Genomic DNA, 16593 nt, shown 5'->3' with positions numbered 1-16593 from the left:
GCCTACTTCCTTGAAACTGCAGCTTCTCTAGGGATGAAACGTGTTAATCTATGCTATTCTATTACTCATGCTGGATATTGGAGAAAAGTTGACACTGACTTGGGACTGATGTTTTAAAACTTTTTCTTGGGATCAGAAAAAAAAACTATGTCTTACACTATGACAATATAAATATCTAGAGAAAAAGGCTGTGTCAAACAAGCTAAAAAGCTTAAAAAAAACACTATATGACGGTGTTAAGTGCTACCCAGCACCAAAAAGGAAGTGTTGCGCTCCAGTGTAAACTTAGCCCCACAAATCTTTGGCTGTGGTGACTTTAAACATAAACTTACTTTCATAGCTGTTTATCTCTAAGGGATAATACCAAGTCTTGAAAGTAGCAAAACAACCTACATAGCTGGAAGGCTACCATATACCAATTGTTTTATGACCAATTGTTTTATGACTATGTGTATCTTAACCACAATTAAAGGAACAGATGGCATACAGTTAGACAATGTATGTGATGATATTGCCTAGCATATTGCTGTATGCTTCCTTGTTGCAGAATTAGTGATGCAGAATTAGAGTCCAAGTGGTGTATCATACACAGTAGTCAACGCAATATCTTTGTAGCCTGATATGCACCTCCACACAAATGCAGCTGCTAGTTGCAGCCTACAGCAACTGTAGATCTGATTGCTATGCTGTGTTTACGCACCATACTGGTTTGCTGTAAGTAGGAGAACGAGATGGTGCGATGATATGTAATTTTGCTGTGCATCTAAAAATACAATGGCAGATGGATTATGCTAACTGCTCATCCACTATTCCAAATTTAAGAGCTTGGAAACTGTAAGTCTTTGTCTAAACTTTTGACTGGTACTGTTTTATGTTTGCATTTGTTTTTCAAATACAGCTGAGATATGTCATAAAGTAAAATTTAAAAAAAGTTACATGGATTAGCTACACACCTTGTATTCCTATCATACCTTATCAGAGTTCAGTTTTCATCGTTTGTGCGGGTTTGTTTATCTGGCAGAGGGGATTAAACGCATTGTGTGCTGACAGGACCATGTGTCCTCTCCATCACCTCGTTCTTCTTAATGGCTCCTCTTTCCAGAGAGCCCATTAGCAGTATCCATCTGCCATTGTATTTTTAAATCCAAAACTAAATACCTCATGAACACGCTATCTCTTAATCTCGTTTACTCACTTCAGCTATGTTTCACTAGCTAATGTAAATGGGAGCAGCAAAATTAAAACCGCTGTTGGTATAATTCCAGATATATACAGATATATAAGATATATGAAATATTTGACTCTGTCTAACCAAGCTTATGTTTTTTTTTTAATCAATGCCAACATGTTAAAATGTTAAAACATGTTTTGTTAAAATAACATAAGCTTTATATAGTGTAAACAAAATAGGAACCCACTATTAGAGAAACAGCTACAGGGCAAACATCCAGAAAGGAAACCTTGATGTGAACATATAACAGATTAGTCTAATTACACAAATATTGTTATTCTGTGGTGATGTATAGGTTTTACTTAATGCACAACATTTCACAAAATGCATACTTTAACCTGTTATTGAATCTGCCTCTATATCCCAATGTTATATTGTAACTATGAACTATGATATACTGCTTTCTGAAATCTTCCCCCATTAATATTCTACATGCAGTCAGCATCTTTAAACAATTTAGTCATAAGTATTCAGTAAGTAACCCAGTTCAGTTTCTTTTTTAAGAAAGAAAGTTTTAAGTAAATAAATCTTCCTATATATTGCTTGCATAATACCGAACTTCACTGTATAATTTCACTGTCAGCAAAAAATACTAAGAATTCAGTATACTAGTGCTTAACACTGCTTCCACTCAGTCTTGAGTGTCACCATCATGGTGGTCCTTAATTTATTTCCCCCATTAATCATATTGCAGTCATTAATTCAGTCATGGTAAGAATCTGCCCCATAACAAACACAAGACATTTCTGATGTGTTTAGAAACAATGTCAAATCACCTAAAGACAGCTCACACTAAACAGACAGCCAAGTTCATGACATGTCTCCGGTTTTGCTCGTGTTAAGAGTTTTACTCAAACAAACATCATCATTCATATTCCTGTTATGCTAAACTTTTTCCCTGAGAAGGGAAATTTTCGCACATGTACTGCATAAACACTCTATTATGAGGTTCCAAAATGTTTCGTACATGATTAATACAAAATCACACACACATTTTAGAGCTGTGTATAGACAGCCACACAATGAAACCAATATCTGGTCTTGAGTGATGTTTGGATATCTATCTGCCATGTTACCTGTTGTGGTCTGAGCATACAAGGTAGCAGACACTTTTTATCATTGTGGCTATTTTTTAATCCATTAAAACCGTCTCTGATCCAAGCTAACTACTAAGCAGTACCTAGAAATGCAAACACCTATGGGCTGCATTTCAAACCTTTGGTGAAAAATATGTTTATTAAAAAAGATTCACTAATGAACTGTGGAATTACTGCCTGTCTGTCTGACGGTTCTGTCTCTATCCCAAAAATTGTGTATCTCATATTCTTCAAATATATGTAAGTGCAGAGCTAGGCTTTCTCAACCCAAATTGTATAAGATAGCAATCACATCTTCCGCTACTCTGAGTGTTATGTTACCCTTGTTTTTGTTTGAGTCGGTCTTAAAATGGGTAAGCACATGACCTCTGGTTCTCCAGGGTTACTTCCTGATGTACTGTTTTATTTCTGTTAAGGCGATTTAATGGTAGATTTCCAAGTTAACATCTTTATGAAATATGTAACTCACCACTAGTACTGGACCTTAAGATTTTCAGCCAATATCTTCTACTATGTAGGTTGGTGGGTGTTATATCCATAGCAGTGTCATTTTGGGATAATTCCTCTCTTTACCAGTCTCTATCATAGAGCGGTTCACCAACAGGAGAAGGACTCTGTTGCAAATCAAAGTTTTTGATGAGAGACTGGTCTCTTCAAAGTCTTTCAGATGTTACTTTGTCTATCTGATCGCCACTGTTTGCGCTCTCTCCCAACCTTGTTTGTATAACCTGAAAAGTCAAGAGCAGGTTTTTCCCTCTAAGAAGTGGTGTGGTTACTCAAGTTTCTGCATGGTAGCACTTATTTTCATTTCATAAAGTGGGTGGAATCAGTAATGAAGTTTTTGATTTGTTGGAGTATTCTGGGTGTAGCAGCTGTAGCCACACAAGAAGCTGTTAGTCATGATCAAGCTTTAATGCATGGGCAGAATGCTCCGAATATTATTCGTGGTCAGTGTCTGTGAAAAGCAAAGTAGAAAAAATAGAAAGAGAGAGGGGTTTCTTTAGCAGGCTAATATAGCTGCCCCTGCTCAAAGTAACATCAAAGGTAAATGCATGATGTCATAGGGAATTTACAATGTAATTAATCAAAGGCAACATGCAGCAATCTTGCCTTTGATCATCTTCTGCTTGGCACATGTATAAACGTGGTTATGTCTCAAACAGAGTGAAAACAGAAGCTACACTTGTTACTTCAATTTCAATCAACGGAACTTGTAAGTGATATCAAGACTTGCAAATTCCCATATCTATTGCAAAGTGGTGAGTTATAACCAGTGACTAAGTAAGGGCTGCTACCACACAATGAAACACTAAAGACATTTCAATGAGGATGATGTCACATCTTCTGCTGTTCTGTTAGTTTGGACAGAGGGTAGGACAGAGCCAGTCACTACTGTTTCCAGGAAAACGCATCACAGACACCTCTCTGCTGATGATGCTAAATTACTTTCTGTCAATATGTCAGTCTGTTTGTCTCAGTTTAGCTTTGCTATACAACTGTTTATTCCATCTTCTATAACGTGATCAAATTAAATGTCAAGAAGCTGAGTATGTACATTGTCTTTTTTCTTTTTATTTGGTTTTGGGCTAAGGCGAACCTTAGTCGTGGGCCCATGTTGTTATGTAACATTAAAGGCAAAAATAGGATGTAATAGACACACAAAAAAACATTTTATTATGCACGATCATTGTCATGAAGGGAATGACTGCGGTGCTTTGACATCCTTAGAAAGATTTGAAAAACGAGTATCTGGAAACTGGAAACTATATATGTGATAGCACAACATGATATTGAAAGGGTTATGTCCCCAGGCTGTTTCTCAGTGGAAATTATGCCTTTGCATGCCAGCAGAACTATTGGCAGCCTGAAGCAGATCCTGTTTGCTGCTTTATTGTGCTCCATGTGGCTGGCAAGTGGATTTTTTTGTAGTCCCTGCATGAGTTCAGTATTGATGACAGTAAAAATCAAATTACAGATTGTTTGTTCTCTGTGCTTTTGCATGTCCTGAGGTGTTTGTACGTGGGTACTTTGAAAATCAATGCATTGATTACTAATGTTTATTTTCTCTCCATAACTCCACAACCTATTTCAGTCTCTGTGTTTCAATGCCTACATTTGATCATTACTATTAATATGCTGTTTGAGTGTTTGAGTGCAATTTACTATACAGTCAATGCACGGTGCCAAGTTACCCTTCACAATGATGGCAGATATTTGCCGCTGAGAACCTTCCTACCCACCAACTGCAACTTCCAAAGCACAACTGCAGTCTTAAAGCAACAATAATAAATTGCATACCCAAAGAAACTCCAGCAGCTCAAACTTTGACACATCAGAGCAGCCGACATTGTGCCAGCTGCATCAGCTACTATGGTTTGTATTAGTGGTTCAGTTTAAATCAAGAAGCACACTATAAACATCTCCATGCATACACCAGACCGTCTTAGATGCAACAGTTGCTTGGACTAATCTCTAATAGGCATACCAAGCCCTTAGGCATGAATTAAACATTAACACTGGATCTGTAAAGGCCTCTAATCCAGCACTCCATCCCCTCATGTGAGCCCAGAGGACAATTCATCCTACTCAAAGAGAAGTTGAGTAACATACATCCCTCTTTTTAATGAAAGAAAAGTACCTCACCCAGGGAACGTTGACTTTGAAAATGGTTTTCAATTCAGTAAAGTGTTTGCTATTAAACTGCATGTTGGTCTACAGTAATCTTGAAAGAAACACATACTGCTAGTATTATATTTTTATATGATTTTTTCATCGTGGCTTTTGGACCAAAACACATGATTCCTTATAACAAGCTGCAATCAAAGGTTAAGGTCTGAATACATTGTTTGTATGTCAACATAGAAAGAAGCACACTATACAACGGAAATTCATCACTTTAAATAGTAAATATGAATATCAATAATTTACATCTATCCATTTCCTATATCCGCTTAATCTAATTCAGGGTCTCTGGCAAGCCAAAGCCTATCTCAGCTGCCATTGAGTGAAAGGTGGGCTACATCCTGGATGGATCCATCACATGGCTAAAAAAAAAAGAAAAATGTGTAAAAGCAAATACAGAGACTTGGTATTTAAGTCATCGATCACATAATTTCCTTTTAAATCCAACATCTTTAAGTCATCTGTTCGGAATGACTGGTTAGCAAGAAACATAGACAAGACAACATATGGTGATGTATGCTACTGAGATTATGGGGCTCATCACCTTACTACAGTTTCCCTGACTTTTCAACGATGATTGCTATGTGGCTTCCGCTGTGGGAACCTCCTTAAAATGTGTGATGACGAGTCTGGGATTTGAGTGTGCATATGTGCAAGTCTGTTTCTGGCCCTTTATGCTGTACTGATGGAGCTAACCATGAGGGCCTAAATTCAAGATATTATGACATTTTTGCTACAATATGACCCTTATGACATAATCTAAATGTGGTGAAACAGACTTTCAGTGAATCCATTTCCCAAAATTCAGATCCATGCCCACACAGAGACTCACACAAAACCTGGTGCTGTTTAAAGTTAAGAATTAGGCTGCACAGCTCAGTGATTTCCACCTCAACTTTGACTTTAATTGACAGTTGGATTAATTGTGTTATCAAAAGCAGATTGCAAAGAGCATATGGAGTAAGCTTTCTATTATATGCATCCAAAGTGGCTTTTTTGTAATTCTGTAAAAAGAAGTGCAAGATGTTGTTTTGATTTTTGGGACTTTCACCACTAGCATTTTTTATGAATATGCTGGCCTTTGAATGATTGATTGAGTGAGTTCTGCACTTACCGCACATTATAGAGCCTCAAAATAATCTGAATGTACATTTTCTAAAACACAGACATTAATATGTGTGGGATCACTGCATATAATGTAAACAAATGTGGTTTTGTTATTCCTGCCCACATCTCTGCTTCTCTCTGAATGCACAGACTTCTGTAAAATCTTTGTGTTGTAATATAAATCACAATAAAACACCACATTGTAAAAAGTACCAGATAAAAGTTTGAACACAATTACTCATTCAAAATAAAAATTTGTAGGTGTGTCCAAATGTTTGACTGGTAACAGTGCTAGCACTGTTGTGTTTTCTTGTTGTGGTTTTACAACAGTCTTACCAAAACAGTAAGATATTTTCTAACATTTCTCGTGGTTGAACTTTCTTACAAAGTAAGTCAAAGTTTGGTAATGCTGCATAAAAAAATTTAAAAAATCTATCTATTTAAATAACCTATTTAAGTAACATAAATGGTAACAGAAAGACTATTTCAGTAATAATGAATTAAAATTTGCTATTACTTAAGAAGCCCAAACATGCTCATGATCATAATTTAGTGAAAAGTAACTGAGGTAAACAAGGATGTGATGCCACACATTGTTTAGTGTATTGTATACAAAAATAACTAAACATTTTGTGTGTTTATCTGGGAACACACGGGACACTTAAAGCACTTGCCTCCAACTGTGATTCCTGCCCACATTATATATAATATATTGGGAAGCCATATATGCTTGATGGCATAGCAATTATGGGCCATATATAATCCCAAGCACTGTGTCACCAGAATCATTACCGCCTTTCGTTGTGATGAATGTTTCATGGGACTTAGTGGTTCTGAATATATTTGTTCACATTTTATATGTACATATTAAAATTTATGGAAAGTTCTATTGAAGTCGTTTTAGAACATTTGAGCTGTGATGCAGTCACTGTGAACCAAAATAATCACATTTTAAAGACATGTAGACTATTCTTTAAAATGTATTTATTTATCTATTTATTATCAAACAGTTGTGTGTTTTATATGACTGAATCTGTCGCTGGCTTATAAATAGATTACGTTGTCCGACACGCACTGAATTGTTGGGTAATTTGCTAGTTTAGAAATAGTGGCACAAATATCTGCTTTTTTGGTGGGAACATTCAATCATTTCCTTGTATAGCCTTAAGTGTATCAGTCACTGGATCAATGAAAGCATTGTAGAAACAACGAGTGTAGGTTCAGCAAGAGGAAATTTAAAGTAAAGTCAAGTACAGTAATCCTCATGCAACAGATGTAAACTGTGCATGAAGAAATGTAAACACAGACTGCACAGAGTTTCCAAAAATGAAATTTATCCCATACACACAACTGTGCCCACACACAGTTTAATTGTGACACATGCTAACACGTGTACATCTCTGCCACACATAAAGGCTGGTGCAGGTGCGGTTCTTTTGACTGATGAGTCTGTAAGTGTTTCCAAAGAGCAAGCAGCTCAGAGACAGCTGTCTCGACACAAAGTGTTGACATGAAACTCCTCACTCTGTCTTTGTTCTTTCTCTCTTCTCCTCATCTTGCTTCTGCTGGTGTCTCCCTCCCTCTTTCCACTATGGCTGATCTGTTCATCTGTTCATGAGTCAATCTTTCATCCTGAGTGGGGCGCCAACTCTCGAGGTAGGGTAACAAGAATGAAACTACAAGTCATCGAAAAAGAACTCAACTCTACTCCGTTGTCCAACATAGGAGAGAATGAAAAGCAATCTGTTGTAGTTTAGGGGTTTAGACCAGAAAAGGGAAGCAGCTGCAGCTATGCCACTGCCAGGATTACATTTCTATCTGCACACATTGACATAAAGTTCAACAATTACTGATGGGAACAGCCTCAAAATATGATTAGCATGGACTAAGATCATAATGGCTTTTACATGCAATTACGCCAAAGGGAGAATTAGCCCTATATTGGAATAATGTAGCTGGAGAGAGAGACAATTGCTTGATAATTTCTTTTGTTTTGGCTGCTCCATTGGAAATTTGTTTATGTCAAGGTTTTGTATTCAGACAGACCTGCGTCTGCAATAAATTATGAGATGGAAGTCTTTTTATTCATTTAGGGAAAACAAAGTTTCAACTGTTTGTGGACAGTGGCAATGCAGATATGGAATGATGGATATGTGCTGCACTGACTGAATCAAGATGTGAGAAGAAACCAATTTGTGAATTTAAGAAACTTAATATGTAAAGAAAATTACGTGTGAACTCGTATGAATGTCAAAATATTTTCATTTTCAAAACACATTTTCTATTTGAATCAACTTTAACTTTGTTTAGATGATAAATTTAATGGTAAAGTTTGATTCTGATGTTTCCTTCACTCTTGATTTCAGTGCAGAGAAAAGAGGGGAAAAAAGGTCTTATCACTTAGTTTCCTTCTTTTTTTATGAAGCATAATGTTGATGCAACACAAGTTCAGTGATGAGTATTCTCTAACTGGCCTACAAATGTATCAGCTCTGACTCTTTATTTACATTTCCCAGTATTGATGATATAGAGTAAGTAAAATATTTTATGATAACCAGTTTTTCAAAACAGAGATTACTACTTACTTTTGGACAATTCTATGAAAAAAAATCCTGTGTTTTTCTTTTTAAAGCTTAGTTTTGTTACCATGCAGACTCACCACCTAAGTTACATATATCTTCGGATAAAAAAAAAAAGAAAGAAAAAAGATAGAGGGGACATTCTGTCAAATTTAATCAGCACTTTTATTGATATGGTTCGATTTATAGATAAGTGATCAACTAAAGATAAAACTCCCAACCAATATTGGGATAAGGGATGCATTGGCTCTTTGATATCAGGATCTTTTGCTGGCATGGTTTGGAAATCAATATAACATTATTTTATAAAATCATCTTTATCGTAAGATGAAAAATTTCTACCCTGACAGGTCTGGCTATCCCATAATGGCACTACCTCTGTCCGGAGGGAACCATGGAGTTACAAGATTGTGTAATGAGTACAAGAAGCTTGTTGATGATACCCTACCACCTTACTACTAACATTATCTCATTTCAGCTGAACACTTATGTGAAATTTGGACTGACATATTGGATAGTGCATTCCATAGTGTTACATTCATTTAGAAGAGTTCAAAAGTGACAGTTTAAGTATTTAAACTGGCTTTTCATTGAAGCTGTGGCTCATCTTTTTGTTGTTGTCATGTGTTATATGTAATCTATTTTAAATCTATTTCTGGAATTGTGAAGCACTTTGGTCAATCTCTGGTTGTTGTAAGGTGCTATATAAATAATTGATTGATTGATTGAAAAGATCTGCACTATACAATCAACGGAAGGCTAAATGAAGCTATGCTGGCTTCACATTGTTGTTCATCACGGTACTTGGATGCTTAATGTTGTTTTTCTTGAATATTTCACCCATCTGTATTTCTTTAAGACATGACAATATGCTCTCTCAATGTTTATCTTTCTTTTGACAGGTTAAATAGGTTTTATGTCCTTTTAACAGGTCTGATAAAAAATCCATATTCAAGCACCAACTTGTTTTTTTTTTCCTCTCCCACAGAGAGAAATACTTCTGAAATGCCTCGTTGAAAGACCCTAATATTTTTTCTCCTTCCAACTTGTTTAGATTAACATGAAACACATTTGGATACTGTGTGCCCAGTGACCAGTTTGGCATACTTCAAACAATTTAAACAAAGAATGAACTGCACTCAAACCCTGCAATTTTGACCAAACAATGGGCCAGTCAGAGTAGACTACCTTTCAGCAGAGCTACTTCAGCAATCAACACAATGAGAAAAAAAAAACATTTTGACATCAAGCATATAAATTTCATGCATTCCCTGTACAGACAGTCCTCACTGCAGCAGGCTGGAGTTTGACCTCAACCCTGGGCTTCAGACATTCCTTCCTCCCTTCTATCTTTTCTTTCTACTTAATCAATCAGAGCCTGCAATTTGTTTTAAATTAGAAGCTCTTACAAAAAGCCTATTGCCAGGCCCTAAAAGATGCTCGGTCAACATTCTACTTCAACCTCATCAATAGGAACACTGGAAATTCTAAGAAGCTCTTCTCCATAATAAATCACCTCCTGAAGCCACAAACACCCTCACTAGCTGAAGCTACAGTTGAGCGATGCAACAGCTTCATCGACTTTTTTAGATCAAAAGTCAACAACATCCGCTCTATGTTGCCCGACTCCTCCTCTCCCTCCCCCTCAGCTCCAACCCCCCTTGCGGGGAGTCTGCTATCTCTTGCTTGTTTCTCTGAGGTCCAGCAGAGTCACATTGAGACAATCATTAGAGGAATGAAGCCGACCACCAGCTGCTTAGACCCCTTCCCATCTACCCTGCTTAAATCATACAACTCCTATCTCAGCCCAATCATCCATCAGGCTGTTAACCTTTCACTTCAAACTGCCCATGTTCCACCTTCTCTCAAAGCCACTGTCATTCGTCCCCTCCTGAAGAAACCCTCTCTGGACCCGAACAACCTCGCAAACTACAGGCCTATCTGAAACCTCCCCTTTCTATTCAAGGTACTTGATAAAACAGTTGCCATACAGCTTCAGGACCACCTCAGTCATAACAACCTGTTTGAAAAATTTCAGTCAGGCTTCCGTTCAGCCCACAATACCGAGACAGCTCTGCTCAGGGTGATAAACAATCTTCTGATGACTGCTGACTCAGGGTCACCATCGCTCCTCATCCTCCTCAACCTAACAGCAGCCTTCGATACTGTGGACCACACCATCCTCCTTGAGCATCTCCATGACATCTCTCAATTGACAGACCACACACTGCAGTGGTTTAAGTCCTATATTTCAGATAGGACCTACTTGTCATCCTCTGAACACGTCTCGTTCGGAGGATGTGAGTCCAGGCCACTCTGTGTCACCTGTGGCGTTCCCCAGGGTTCAGTCCTTGCCCCCATCCTCTTCACCATCTACAGGCTTCCCCTCAGTCATCAGAAAATACAGACTTCTCTTCCACTGTTATGCTGATGACACACAACTATACATCAAAACTGCCCCAAAGCCCACTCCTCACCCATTTCCCAACTTACTTTCGGCGGACAGATCATTCCTCTCTCCTCCTCAGCAACAAACCTGGGAGTTTGGCTGGACTCCCACCTGACCTTCAACGACCATATTAAACACCTGTGCAAAACCTCATTCTACCATCTCCGCAACATTTCAAAATTCTGTTCCACTATATCCCTCCCAGCAGCAGAACAATTGGTCCATGCCTTCATTTCCTCAAGACTGGACTACTGTAACAGGCTATTCATCGGGATACCTAGCAAAACCATCCAGAAGCTGCAATATATTCAAAACAGTGCTGCCAGGGTCCTGATGAGAGCCCGTAAGCACGAGCACATCACCCCCATCCTTCAATCACTGCACTGGCTCCCCGTCTCTTCCCGGATCAACTACAAACTTCTGCTGCTCACCCATAAATGCGTCTATGGACATTTTATTTTTAGAATCTTGCTGACAAAAAAATCAGACAAAAGAAAATAGATAAAAAAGAATAATAGAAACATACCTCTGCATCAGCTTAGAGTTTTGCAGAGGAACAAAGAGACTCGCTGACAAATGAAAATATAATGCACTAGTGTTTTTTTTTTTTTTTTTATAGCTGTGTAGTGTTTGAGTGTAGACTGCTGCACAATCATGCTTCTTAAGACTTAAGAAATTTTATAGAAATAATTTTTTGCCCTATAGATTTTCATACAGGCATTTGTTTTTCAACTGTTCTGTAAAAGAAGAATGAAATAAAAGGGAGGAAAAAGATTCTCAGTGTAAAATGAAGAACATAAGCAATATATAGTTGATAAAAATGCATGATATTCATCATATATGAGGAGAGAAATGCTAATTCAGTTAGGAAATTTGCAGCAGAACAGCTTGCTATAACTATTGCCTCCAAAGAGCCCAACTTTATTTGTATTGTTTAGACTGTTGTTTAGAGCTCTATAGAGCTGTGGCTGCTGCCTCACAGTGGTCTGCTTATTTCATTGGGACTGAGCTGCATTGTCTGGCGGTGTTGAGTAACCCTGACTCAGAGCGCTGTGGCTTGTCTTTGTGTAAACAGATGGTCTGGACTGTGATGACTAGTTTCTGATCCCAGCCAGATAGGGATTCAGGCTGTCAGTTGAGATTTCCAAGTTCTACTGAGGTGAAACGACTGAAACAGTCAGAAATATGCAAAGTTTAAATAAGGGCCCAGGTCCAATTTCCTGGGAGAAGTGGTGTTTAGATATTTTCAATTGTACTGTGAAGAGTGACAAGCTGTAATGTGAGTCTCTATGGTTTTACATGTGTGTTGTGTAATGTGTGTCTTATGACTAATTTGTCGACGCTCATGTTCACATTGACACAAAATATTCATTGGAGAAAAATGAAAAATTACTCTTTTTTATAGAAATACAATTCTGAATTAAAATGATGTCATTCTTCTTTTTGAGAGATTTACTCTTGCACTTGAAAAGAATACATGAGCTACAACTATTAAATAGCCTTTTTTGTGTACTGTTTTGTGACACCTAAAGTCAATCTAATGTCCTGCAGGAAAGATTCAAACAGCCCAAGCCCCAAGCAACTCATACAATTTCACGAAGAGCACAGCCTTATGGGCAACGAAATTTCTTTGCTAATGTCAATTTGGGAACAATCGGTTTGCCAGAAATTAGGGGAAAAAAGTAGGATGAAGCGGTCATACCTAAAAGTGATTCTGCTCCCCAGAGCTTTCAAGCTTGCTAATGATCAAGCTTTAAAAATTAAGCTTTTTAAGTCAATGAAAAGATTTCTTCTGATGTTGCCACCTTCATTTTCCGATGATAAGAGGGTATGGTTTTATTTGATCAGACTGTACCTTTACAATGATCTGTCTTTCCATTGAAAGAGTCTGGGGCGTTAGCAGACCATTACATCATTACATTGACTTTGATAACTATACCTCTGTTATAAGGGAAAGTTGGCCACGGGTCCATGAACCCATGTTTGTACCTGAGTTTGTGAATCTATCTGTTCCTCAACTGCCAATTTACCAACATGTGCTCCAAAGTGAAATGACAGTAACATGGAAGATTATGTCAGGCAACATAGCACATAAAAATAGTAGGCGCATGGGTTAATGTGTAGGGCCTAGAAGGGAAATGGAATTAACACCGGAGAAGCCAAATCCCAGCTACTGATAGGCATGATGGACATTTAGGCTTAAAATATCAGACATATGAATATTTGCCCCCTGTAGTGTGACTACAAGAAATACTCAAAGGCACTGTAGAAAACAACTCTAAAGGGCAACTCAAAGCAAGTTGCACATTTAACATCAAGTGCAGAATATTGTAAGTAGATGCTTTGTCTGTAATGCTTTTTTACATAGGCTTGAACCCACTCAGCAGGCTCATCACAAACAGTGACTATGGATGCTGGTTCTCAAGAAAAGGAATCATCAGTCAACTCTTCCACATGAATAATATCAAGGTGTATGCCAAGACTGGGTGAGACAGAGACTTACGGATCAACAATGCATTGAGAATCCACAAAGGATATAGAGTAAGGATACTGGAACATGATTCAAGCTAAGTCAATGTATCCAAATGGTATCACGAGAGAGGCAAGATGATCCCAAATAAAGGGGTTGAACTTCCAGAGGAGGGTTCATCCCTCATCCCCAGCCCTGAGACGGTACACCAGGCAGAAGGAGGGAGGCCGGGGGCTGGTGAGTGTCAGAGCCACTATCCAGGATGAAACAACAAAGATCCAGGAATACATCAAGAAAGAAAGATGGCCCCCAGTGATGAACTGCAAAGTGAATGCCTCAGGCAGCAGAGGGAGAGGAGGGTGAGAAGGACCCATCATATCTGGATAAACTCCTGCACGGCATGTACCACTGTCAGATTGAAGAAGTGGCTGGTATCAAAAGGAAAGTGAAGGCAATAGAGGTGCCAGTGGTATTTGGAGGACTTATGGTTGTGACCTCCAAACTATGAGTGGCCTTAGCAAATTCTCGGAACAACATTAATCAGAGATCTCTTTCCAGAACAGACTTCCGTGGGCAGTCCGGGGAACTGCCAAGATGCTGTGTAGATTGATGAATTGAGGGCTGCATGGTGGTGTGTTGGTTAGCAATGTTATTTCACAGCCAGGAGGTTCCTGACCAAAGCCTTTTTGTATAGAGTTTGCATGTTATTCCCATACATGCTTGGGTTCTCTCCGGGTACTCCGGCTTCATTCTACCATCCAAAAACATGCATGTTTGGTTAACTGGTGATTCTAAATTGACCCTAGGAGTGAGTGTGAGCGTGCATGGTTGTGTACCTCATTTGTTTCTGCATGGCCATGTGCTAGACTAGCGAACCATCTAGGGTGTACCCTGCCTCTCACTCAGTGGCAGCTGGGATAGACTCCAGCCTCCCACAACCCTGCAATGTATGAAGTAGAAAATGGATGAATAGATGGATGGTATATAAACTAAATGTGAAGTTTGATCATACTTTTTACACATGGAATAATTATCGACAAATGGAATAATTGGTATATATGTTTATATGTATCTAAATAACTGTAACTGATGACTTACATTTATAGATTAATATTCACGCATATGTAAGCACGCAGGCAGTATAACGTGATCAATGAAGCAAAAATGCCTTTATTGCCACTAAATGTTTGGTTTTGTCCCCCCCAGTAACCCATTATAATGATATATTAGCTATATAATGCCTCCATTAGGACAAAGTGTCATCTTACAAATCAATACCGACATGTCTGACAGTCCCCATGAGTCAGTCTGTCTGTCCCCTGCTAACTGTTCATGTCATTAGTGCATTATGGCAGTCACTTCCCTGAACTGTTTGGACGGCTGTAACCGGAGAGGAAGTCAGAACCATAGAGCATGAAAACCCAGCCCATACTGCCTGGCTTGTTAAAATCTTTTTCCCTCTTGTGACAATCATCGGAAGTGGAAAGATTTGATCATTTCTCAATGAGGCAACAAGCTCCATTCGGACAAATGTACGTCGTCACATGGCCTGCAAATGTCTTTTTGCATATATCTAGGTGCACATGTCTGACACAAAGATAAAAAGTTCCACAAAAAAGTCCCACACACTCAACCCGGGCCTTGCTCACATTCAGCTGGAACTGTTACATTTCTGCACATATACCTCCCCCCTCCACACACACTCACACATACACACAAACCATAAGGTCCCGATGAAAGAAGTGCTGAGATCTAAAGGGACCCAAAATAAGTTTGACAGTCAACAGGGCTATTAAAGCAGACTCTGCTGCAACCAAACACAATGATAATTGTAAATGTCAGGCAGGATTAACACAAAAATAAATACTTTAACTCTCTTTACGATTATATTTGAGGAGGAAGAAGGGAGAAACATTATAGCATATCCTTTAGACTCAGAAAGTCATTCATCAGCTAAATTTAAAGCATCAAGTCTGTATAATTTTGATTGTATATAGAATATGATACTTGCTCAAAAGCATCAAGTTATACATTCTGGCTATATAAACATATTACGCACATAGACTCTGTAACATTTATGGCTTTTCAACAAAATACATTGACCATACCATTACACTTGAATGTACTTTTCCAGATTTTGCTATTCACTATGATTGTATTACAAAAAAAAGTGATGATGAAAGGACCAACACAGAGTTTGACTCTTCCTCTAAATTCCTGCTAGACTAGTGTCGTACAACTGGCTGACTGGTTGGCTGGTTGACAGACAGATTGTGGTAAACTGCCTTAGTTGGGGGAAAGGCCGGAAAGAACTTGTCATGTCTCATCCATCCGACATGGAAGCACACAAAGAAAAAAGGAAGAAAGGGGAGAAAGGGGAGACAGCATATGTGACAGAGATAAAAGTCTTGCGCTATCTGGAAGCATCCATGCATGCATGTCTTATGGTGTCAGCAGCACAATGCCATGTGCCATTTGTCGTTTAAAGTATGTTTTGGCCCCTTTTGCCCTGTGCTCAATATTTATTTGTGCAAGGACAGGTGCCATGATTATTGATTAGGTCATTGTTTTCCAAGTAAACGCCATCCTTAGGCTAAAATGTGAGGACTTTTGCTGAAATTAACAAAAACAAGGACAACTGAAAATATCAAAGGTCAGCAGTCCCTAAACCTATAACAACTCATTTGTTTTTCTGAAAATCGTATAACACAGCATGCATGACTTTCCAACTTCTTGCTCGTTTAGTGAGCGAGATCCATGAATATGCTAACAAGCTCCACTGACATGTCAGCTCCATAGATGATTCCTCAAAGTCTCCTGTACTGTTTAGACGAGCTATGGTTACAGTTCAACTGGGATTCTTTATTGGACCATCGTCCTTGGGACTGTTTTCATGCACAGGAGCGGAATTGAGTTATTGAATGAGATCCATCCAACACCGCAATGCTGTCAACTGTGTGAGTGAAAGTTGAAGACAT

The sequence above is a fragment of the Leuresthes tenuis genome, unplaced genomic scaffold, assembly GCF_036924035.1.
Source record: "Leuresthes tenuis unplaced genomic scaffold, fLeuTen1.0.hap1 SCAF_12, whole genome shotgun sequence".
Taxonomy (NCBI): Eukaryota; Metazoa; Chordata; class Actinopteri; order Atheriniformes; family Atherinopsidae; genus Leuresthes; species Leuresthes tenuis.
This window is presented reverse-complemented; position numbering follows the sequence as displayed.